An 8,892-nucleotide genomic window follows, 5' to 3' on the forward strand; every position below is an offset into this window, starting at 1 on the left:
GTTGTTTACGCTGTTTTGTAATGATATCAACTTGTTGCTCATTGGATGTGGAGTTCTCCTGTACGCGGACGACTTAAAAATATTTTTAGTCATTAGCAGTAAAGCTGACTGTTATGAATTACAACGCTTCTTGGACACAGTTGTAAACTGGTGCGCCAATAATTTACTAGTTTTGAGCGTTACGAAGTGCTGTATTATCACGTTTGGGCGTAGGAAAAATCCATTCATTCATAATTACGATATTCTGGGCGAGCAGTTGCATCGTGTTGAGGAGATAAAGGATCTTGGCGTTTTGTTGGACAGTCAAATGACTTTTAAGCGGCATTACTCTGTGGTACTCGAGAAAGCTAACCGAATGCTTGGATTTATTATACGTTTGAGTAAAGAATTCACTGATCCTCTCTGCTTGCGAGCTCTGTATTGTTGCCTGGTGCGATCAACATTGGAATCTGCGAACCTAGTATGGTGGCCTTTTGAAGCTTCATGGACAGCGCGTTTTGAAGCAATTCAACGTCGGTTCGTTCGTTATGCTCTTCGTGAACTACCTTGGGAGAATTCTTTAAACCTACCACCATACGCTCATCGTAGTGCTCTGCTTGGACTTCATACGCTGTCGGATCGTCGTTCCATCGGTCAATCGCTGTTTGTGGCAAAGATTCTTCGGAACGAAATTGATTGCTCCTGGCTACTATCTCGCTGTAATGTTTATGCTCCAGAAAGAACCCCACGTAACAGAAACTTGCTCTCCCTGGAACCTAGAAGCACGCGATATGGCAGTAACCCTCTCCGTTCCGCAAAAATATGCTTTCTACGTTATTATACTGTCTTCGACTTCAATGTTTCCATTTCAACTTTCAAACGCCGTATTGAATCTGACTTAAGAGACCAACTGAGAAATTAGGACAAGTATCATGTAATGTACAAATAATATTAAGTAGATCATTAAGACACCTAAATATGTCAGATGATTTTGTATCAAATAAACAATAAACAATAAACCGGATTTGGCTATCAGCTCTATCATTGCCCGGGATGCCTGCATGACCGGGTATCCAGGCTACAGTTATGTTATCATACTAACTAATAATGTCATGAACAAAATGACAATCTAAATAATCTATATCTATATATATAAAAATGAATTTCTGTCTGTCTGTCTGTCTGTCTGTCTGTCTGTTCCCTATAGGCTCGGAAACTACTGAACCAATTTGCGTGAAACTTGGCAGGTGGGGGTATTAGAGGCCGGGGAAGGTTCCTATTATGGTCTGAGACCCCTCCCTCTCTCAATAAAAAGACAATTTTTTGCATAACTCGAGCACCCATCAAGCAAATGGTATCAAAATTGGCATGGGGTGGTATTTGGGAACGAAGAATATTCCTATGAATAAAAGGTACCCCTCCCTCCTCTCAGTGGGGTGAAAGAAAGGGGGGAGGTGGGCTACCTTACAATTTTTCATATAACTCGAAAACTAATCAAGATATTGGAACCAAATTTGGCACGGGAAGGTATTGGGATACGAAAAATATTTCAATGATTATTTGAGACCCCTCCCCCTTTTTTGTAGAAAGGGGGAGGGGGCCTCTTTCATATTTTTTTACATAACTCAAAAACTAATAAAGCAAATGGAACCAAATTTGGCATGGGAGGGTATTTGGATACGAAAAATATTTCTAAGATTATTTGAGACCCATCCCTCTTTCCAGTAGGGAGAAATAAAGGGGGGAGGGGCCTTTTTTACAATTTTTTTCACAACTCAATAACAAATTAAGCAAATGGAACCAAATTTGACATGGGCGGGTATTTGGGAACGTGACATGTTCTAATGATTGTTTGAGAACCCTTCCTTCTTCCAGTGGGGAGAAAGGAAAGAGGGAGGGGAGTTTCATACAATTTTTACATCATAACTAAAAAACTACAACAGCAAATGGAACCAAATTTGGCATGGAACGATATTTGGGTACGAGAAATGCTTCTTTGAATATTTGGTATCCCTCACTCCTTCAAAGAGGTGGATGAAAAGGGGGAGGAGAGGTCTCCCTTACAATTTTCAGTATAACTGGAGAGTTGGTCGAGCAAATTGAACCATATTTGGCATATGAGGGTATTTAGATTCGAGAAATGTTTCTATCATAAATTGAAGCCCCACCTGCATAACTCGAGAATTTATCGACCAAATAAAACCCAATTTGGCATCAAAAAGTATTTGAGTACGAAAACTACTTTATCTATGTGAAACAATTTCTTTCTTGCAGTAGGATGATAGAATTGGGAATATAGGAAGGGAAGAGGAGGCTTACATTTAACTTTTTTTTTTACAAAATCCGAGAAATGGACAAAACTTAACATGGAAAATCATTTTGGTATAATTCTATGATTATCTGACACACCATCCTCCTTTCAGTGAGTAGGTACATAGGAGGAGGGAGGTGAGCCCAATACAATTTTGTTAGCATAAGTTCTCAATTTATGCTAACGAAGCCAACAAATGGAAACAAATATGGCTTAGAAAGGTACTTGATTACGGGATATGTTTCTACGATTGTTATAGATCCTTACACTTCACAGAGTAGATAGGGGAAGAAAGGAGGAGGGTTCATTTAAATTTTGTTGTAAAGCTTAAAAACTTATCAACCAATGGATATATATTTTATATAAGAGGATTTTTGGGAACGAAAAAATTAGGTATGATTATTAAAAATCACGACCTCCATTCAGCAGGGAGTGAAGGTAAGGACCGGGGAGGGGCTCTCTTATCAGTTTTCCAGCATAAATCCAGAACATATCAAGGAAAAACAACCATATTTTATAAGTTAGATTGTTTGCGTACGATTAATTTGAGACCGTCCAGACAGCTTCAAATTATCAGATCTTTAACACAACTTTATATAGCAAGATTTAGAATATTCGTTTGAGTTATCTTTGTGTTGCAATTCGAAACTCCAGCTGCAGCTCTCATTTTATAGCGGTTGCTTATAAATTATGAGCAAAAATAATAAAACAATAAAAATTTGAATAATTTTTTAAAATATCATTTGATTTTGAAAGGTGTAGCAAAGCACACCGGGTCAGCTAGTATATATATAAAAATGAATGTTTGTCTGTCTGTCTGTTCCCTATAGACTCGAAAACTACTGAACCTATCATCGTCAAAATTGGCATCTGAGGATTTTTGGGGCCAGAGATGGTTTCTATAATAGTTAAAACCCCATCCGACTTAAGGGAGGGGGGGCTCCCATAGAAAGTTTGTAGTTTTTCGAACAAAATTAAAGTCATGACATCCATTTTCTCGAGATTTTTTTTCCTTTGGGCGGTTTGTTTTTCGTCTCCATGGTCGAGGCGTCGCGAGCCAACGTCGCGAGAGGGTAGTAACCATGGCATAGCATACTGATCAGTGGGAATATTTTGGCGCGTATTTTGCAACCTTGAAGCCTTGATGTGATTTTTTTCTACTTGATTCCTAGCTCATTTGTTCAGCACATAGTTATGAATGACGCCTAGATATGATCCAGATTGACATTTTGCCGATCGACTAAAACATATACATTATTTTTGCCAAAATCTGAAATTGAAAAGTCATGGCATCTATTTTTAGAGATTTTCTTTTCTTTGAGGGGTTTGTTTTTCGTCTCTATGATCAAGCAAACGTCGTCACAAGTGGATAGTAACCAAAGCATTGATCGCTGGGAAAATTTAACAATCAGGCGCCTGTTTCTCAACCAAGCATCTATATTTCTCATGCACGTGGGGGCGATATGCAACCTAGATATATTTTTTCTTGCTTAATTGTACACAGCATGTGGAAATAAATGACGCCTAGATGTGACACGGATTGGTATTTTATCAATCGAATCAAAAGCAATTGAAATATTTGCAAAAAATACTTCCATATTTGTTGTCAATATAGCATTTGTTGTCTAAAAAATATAAATTTAGTTCTGATGCTAATGAAATAATGGTATGACACTTTGCGGACAATTGAAAAAAAAAATACTGAAAGTAAAGAATTTACATACAATTTTTTAACCCATTTTGCCTACAAGGTTATTTTTGAATCATATTGATAACAGAAATATGAATAAGATGTTTTCTACAGAGGTAGATCGGAAACATTTTGTTGAACATGTAAAAATGTACTTAACTGAAAAAGAAGATAAAAAAATCCGATTCGACACACGAACTGATCAAGAGCCTTTTCTTTAAATTGGATGAGATAGGACTGACGTGTGCATAAGTAAAAGGTATCAGTGAAATAAACTGATTTTTATTGACCAAAAGTGAGGGAATTCATTTCCGAAAGAATTTTCAGTCAAGGAACACTAGAGCATGTTCAAACGTGCAACTTTTCTCTGTTACAAAAAAAATAAAACATTATGTTTACTTCTAAAAATTGTTACTTCGGCCCAAATACACAACTGAAACGAATTTAGAAATGAAAATGGGAGCATTTTATTTTAAATAATTCGGAAAAAAAAACATCGCACTTTTTGCTACCATATCAATTCAAATACGTACATAACATGACAGGTTTTTTGTGTTGTACATGGCTGCATAAAAGAGACTTTTAATCCGCTGGGGGCCTTTGAACTGATATTCAACTGGAAGCAAAATGTTTATGAAATTTTTTCAATATACTTTTAAAGTGTTCAAAACAATATTCCCTCCTGTCAACTTACACGATTGGGCATGGGCAAACGTCGAACTTTTAAGAAATTCATCTTCAAAATGATTCAATATGTTGGAAAGACCAGAAGGGGTATTCCGAATGTTGAAACTGAAGCGGATATTTAAAATTCTTAAATGTTATTGTAAATGAAGGTTATTTTCTTTAAACAGCATTCGTTAAAAGTGGAATAACAAACATAAATTTATACTGCTGAACGCGAAGAAATTATTCAGTGATGCAACTGATATTTTTTGCTTTAATAAATTTATTTAAAAAAAAGAAATTTGCACTGTATAAAATCGAAAACTTTCATACCATGATTAGTGTTGTTTGGGAAAACTTCAAGCTACAATGTCTCATGTCCACGAGTTTGGCATATGGCGAAACATTTTTTCATAATTTTGGCTCAAAAAGGATAAATATTCAATCTGCTTCGAAGGGCGAGGATGGTGAAAAAAGCTGTTTGAAAATCTTTATTAAAAATTCTTTTCATCGTTTTTTTTCAAATTTCGATAGCTTCTTTTTTTAACTCCAAAAAGCTAATCAGGGGCTGGAAGTGCTCATAATACAGAATTTTAGGAATATACTCAAAAAACTGTCCCGATTCACGTTATTGATCGGTTTTCAAAATTCTATTTCCATAACGTACAATATACAATAAATTACAATATGCTAATCTTTTTCTTTCAGTTAGAAATTTATGTAAACTCGAGCCGGGTAAATCAGCCTACCTTCATCAAGCAGTGGGGGACAAAATTGGAAAAGATGGAGGAACTCCCATGTAAGTTTAAGATAAAAAGCTTTTCAAAGAAGGGACCATAAAGGGTTTTTTGCGTACGGGTATTTGGCATAACTCAAAAATAGTTGTGACAAATGTTTTTATGGAAGTTCGTAACTTCCCACTTTGGGAAAAAAGGTGGAAAATCCATAAATATTGACATTATTTGAGTCATTATGAAGCTTTAAAAACAGAGTACAAATTTCAGATCTTGAAAAACAAGTTTAGAGATCAAGCTTCAATAAATAATATATACCATCTTTGAATTGCAATTCGGAACTCCAGCTGCAGCTCACATTTGAAAGTTGTTGGTTCTAAACCATTATGAGGTTTGATTTAAAAAATCTAAATTTGAATAAATTTTTACAAATTACATTTATTTTTGCAAAGTGTAGCAATGCACACCGGGTCAGCTAGTAGCTAAATAAATTATTCAAAAGAAAGATAGTTTCAAATGAAGAAGTGCTTCGACGGGTGCCACGTGCGCCAGCTATATAGCTGACTACACCAAAAGCTCTCCTTTTCCAAATTTCCGCTATTTCCTAAAACGTTTCCTATTTTCTGGAGCTTACGCTTTAACATTTTCTATTTCATAGTAGTTGGGTATGGCAAGTTCAAATTTTCGCGTGATATCATGATTTCAGATCCATCCGAAATGGAGAATTAACGTCGTGAGACCTATACTGTCCCATAATTTTTTAAGATACACGCATTCATAACTGTCCCATTTCTGAATGATCTAAGCATTATTCTTTCTGTTGACTGTGCTGTAACGCAATACAAATGAAAGACAATTTGTTTCAGGGAACTTTGAAAGACGAAGTAGCCATTGGTTAATAGGCGATGGAAGCGCTGCCTAATTTGGGTGATGGTATTGCATTAGTGCAAGTAGGATGCAGCTGAAGCTTCACCCAACTTATAACAGATATTACGGGGTTTTCTTAAGGAGAGAAAGAATAACTTTTCTATTCCATCGCCCATTAGACATTTAAGAAATGCTACTCATTCGGGATGATTTATGCTGCTATGTTTCTCCAGGTTTCAAAACGGATGAAGAGAATGCCACTGTTTTGAGCTTCGGAGAAGCGAAGGCCAGGGCGACCATAAGATTATTGGTTGACCCGTCCTCAAAATCAGAAGCCATTTTTAACAATTTTGAGCATTCGATCGAAATGCACACGAACTTCGAAGAACAGTGGACCCAATGTCAACGAGTCAAATATTCGAAGAACTGCAACTAGCCATGTAATTTCCAACTCCAGAAACTACAGAGGAAGAACTCAAGGTCTGGAAATGAAATCGTATCGCAAGATTGTGCACTCTCAAGTCGGTAAAGCAAAAGGAGAAGAACTATCCCGGGAAACCAGGTGGAAGGTCGTCGGAGTGGTGCAAAATCGTTGGGCTGGGGCGACGAGGCGGTAGTCGGATTGGTATCATGGTAGGTTGTGTATAGTCAGATCCAGGTGTAGGCTGCAGCAAGAAGAGACTGGAGATAAACTAAAAGGTCGTCAGATTGAAGCCAGGTCGAGGTCGTCGGTGCAGGGATTATGGAAGGTCATCGGACTAGGAGCAGAATGGAAAGTTGTTGAATCAGGAATCATGTAAAATCGACGGGCCGAAGAAACCGGAAGATCGTCGAGCCGGAAGCGAGATGTAAGGTTGTTGAGTTGCAATAAGGGCGAGAGCGTCGTGCAAATGAAGACGACGGTTGAGGTAGGTGCTGAGGAGGAATGTTGAGATACATCTCATCGTAGCAATCGATGAAATGGATACCAACACACGCATTATAATCATAATAATAAACAACTAGTTGATGTAACCATGGGGACGGTTTTTGTATAAAAGCCAAAGGACGAATATCCCGAAAAAACTGTTCCTAGCGCCCACGTGCAAGCTTCACGTATGTATTTTTGACATTCCGCAAATCGACTGTTTTTGTAAACAATCAACATGGAAGCCGAAAGGAGGTAAACAATTACGCACAGTTATTTGGAAAATCCATTGTGGTCTGAATCTAGGCAAGCTAAACAGCTTAAATTGCCCAGAAATACCGTATGGCGCGTTATCAAATGTTATACAGTGACGACGATTCGGAAGCCTCAAGCCAATCGTCGGAGTGGAACTGTCGACCGGAAACTGCGTGGTAAGACTTTGAAGACGATTAAGAGGAATTCCAATCTGTCGGACCGTGATTTGGCCGAAAAATTCAGTGCGGTGAGAAGAATTCGACTCCGGGAAGGAATCAAGTTGTATCTAGCTAGCAAACATCCAAATCGGACATAAAACAGAATAGTGTGGTCATAGTCCGAAAACTCGGAAGCTAGATATACACAGAAAAAAAATCTGAATCCTTAACAGCACTGAATTTGAAGACCCGTAATATTACATGACATAGAACGCGATTTCCTAATGTAAATTAACAGAAAAAAAGAATTGAATCCTTAACAGCACTGAATTTTAATGACACTGATAATACTTGACACGGAATACGATTATTTGATGTAAACTTACATCACATATGACGTAAATAAAAAGAAGCATCGTATATGACGGAATTTTCTGTGTGGGATGAATTTTACAGAACTTGAAAGCTGTAAAACTGAGAGCCAGTAATATTGCGAGAGTTGCATTTACGTCTTATTAACACTGAAATTTGAATGAAGTAATCATAAATGACATGTAACGCAAATTTTAATGTAATCTTGAAAACTCGTTTAATTCATTATTTTATTCATCAGAATTCTTTTGTCAAAAGTGTTCTTTAATGGTGGCAATTATCATAATTTACTATCGGATCGATCCAATTAAACCAATTAAACACCAATTAAACAAAAAACCTCAGGTTTCGTCTTTTTTAAGTGCAGCGGCGTAGCACAGATGGAAAATTGTTACCAGCGGTTTACTGACAGCTCATGTTTTGTTTGATTTTTTTAGTATTGTTGTTAATATTTTCGATTGATACACTGAATGAGCTCATTCTAGATAGTGGCGATAGTATGGTTGGTAAGTGCTTTGAATAAATAATATGAATGAACCGAATAATTTTATTCGATGTTTGTTATTCAGGTTCTTCGTGAATTCTCGAATGAGAGCAACAAGTTTCGGCTCGGGCTGGCAGGCGGATTGATTACGTGCGCGTAAAATTGTTTATTTCAACTCTGCATAATAAACTCGAGCCCATTTGCAGCTATTTGGAACCGAAAGGAGTACTTTTTCTGGAAATCCGAATTACCCTAACTAGAGAAGTTCCATGAAAGGTCTGTCGTATTTTGCAAAATTTAAAATTTTACTTTTCTGATTCACATTTTTTTTTAATAATCAAGGAACCGGCGCAGCTTTCCAGTTCGTTGCATTTTCAGAAACAAAGCAAAGGACACTTCATCTCTATCAGAATTAAAACTGTGATCGGAGCTGCTGCTGCAGCTTTCAATTAAGCAGTAATCAGTCACC

Source organism: Uranotaenia lowii, chromosome 1 (genome assembly GCF_029784155.1).
Source record: "Uranotaenia lowii strain MFRU-FL chromosome 1, ASM2978415v1, whole genome shotgun sequence".
NCBI lineage: Eukaryota > Metazoa > Arthropoda > Insecta > Diptera > Culicidae > Uranotaenia > Uranotaenia lowii.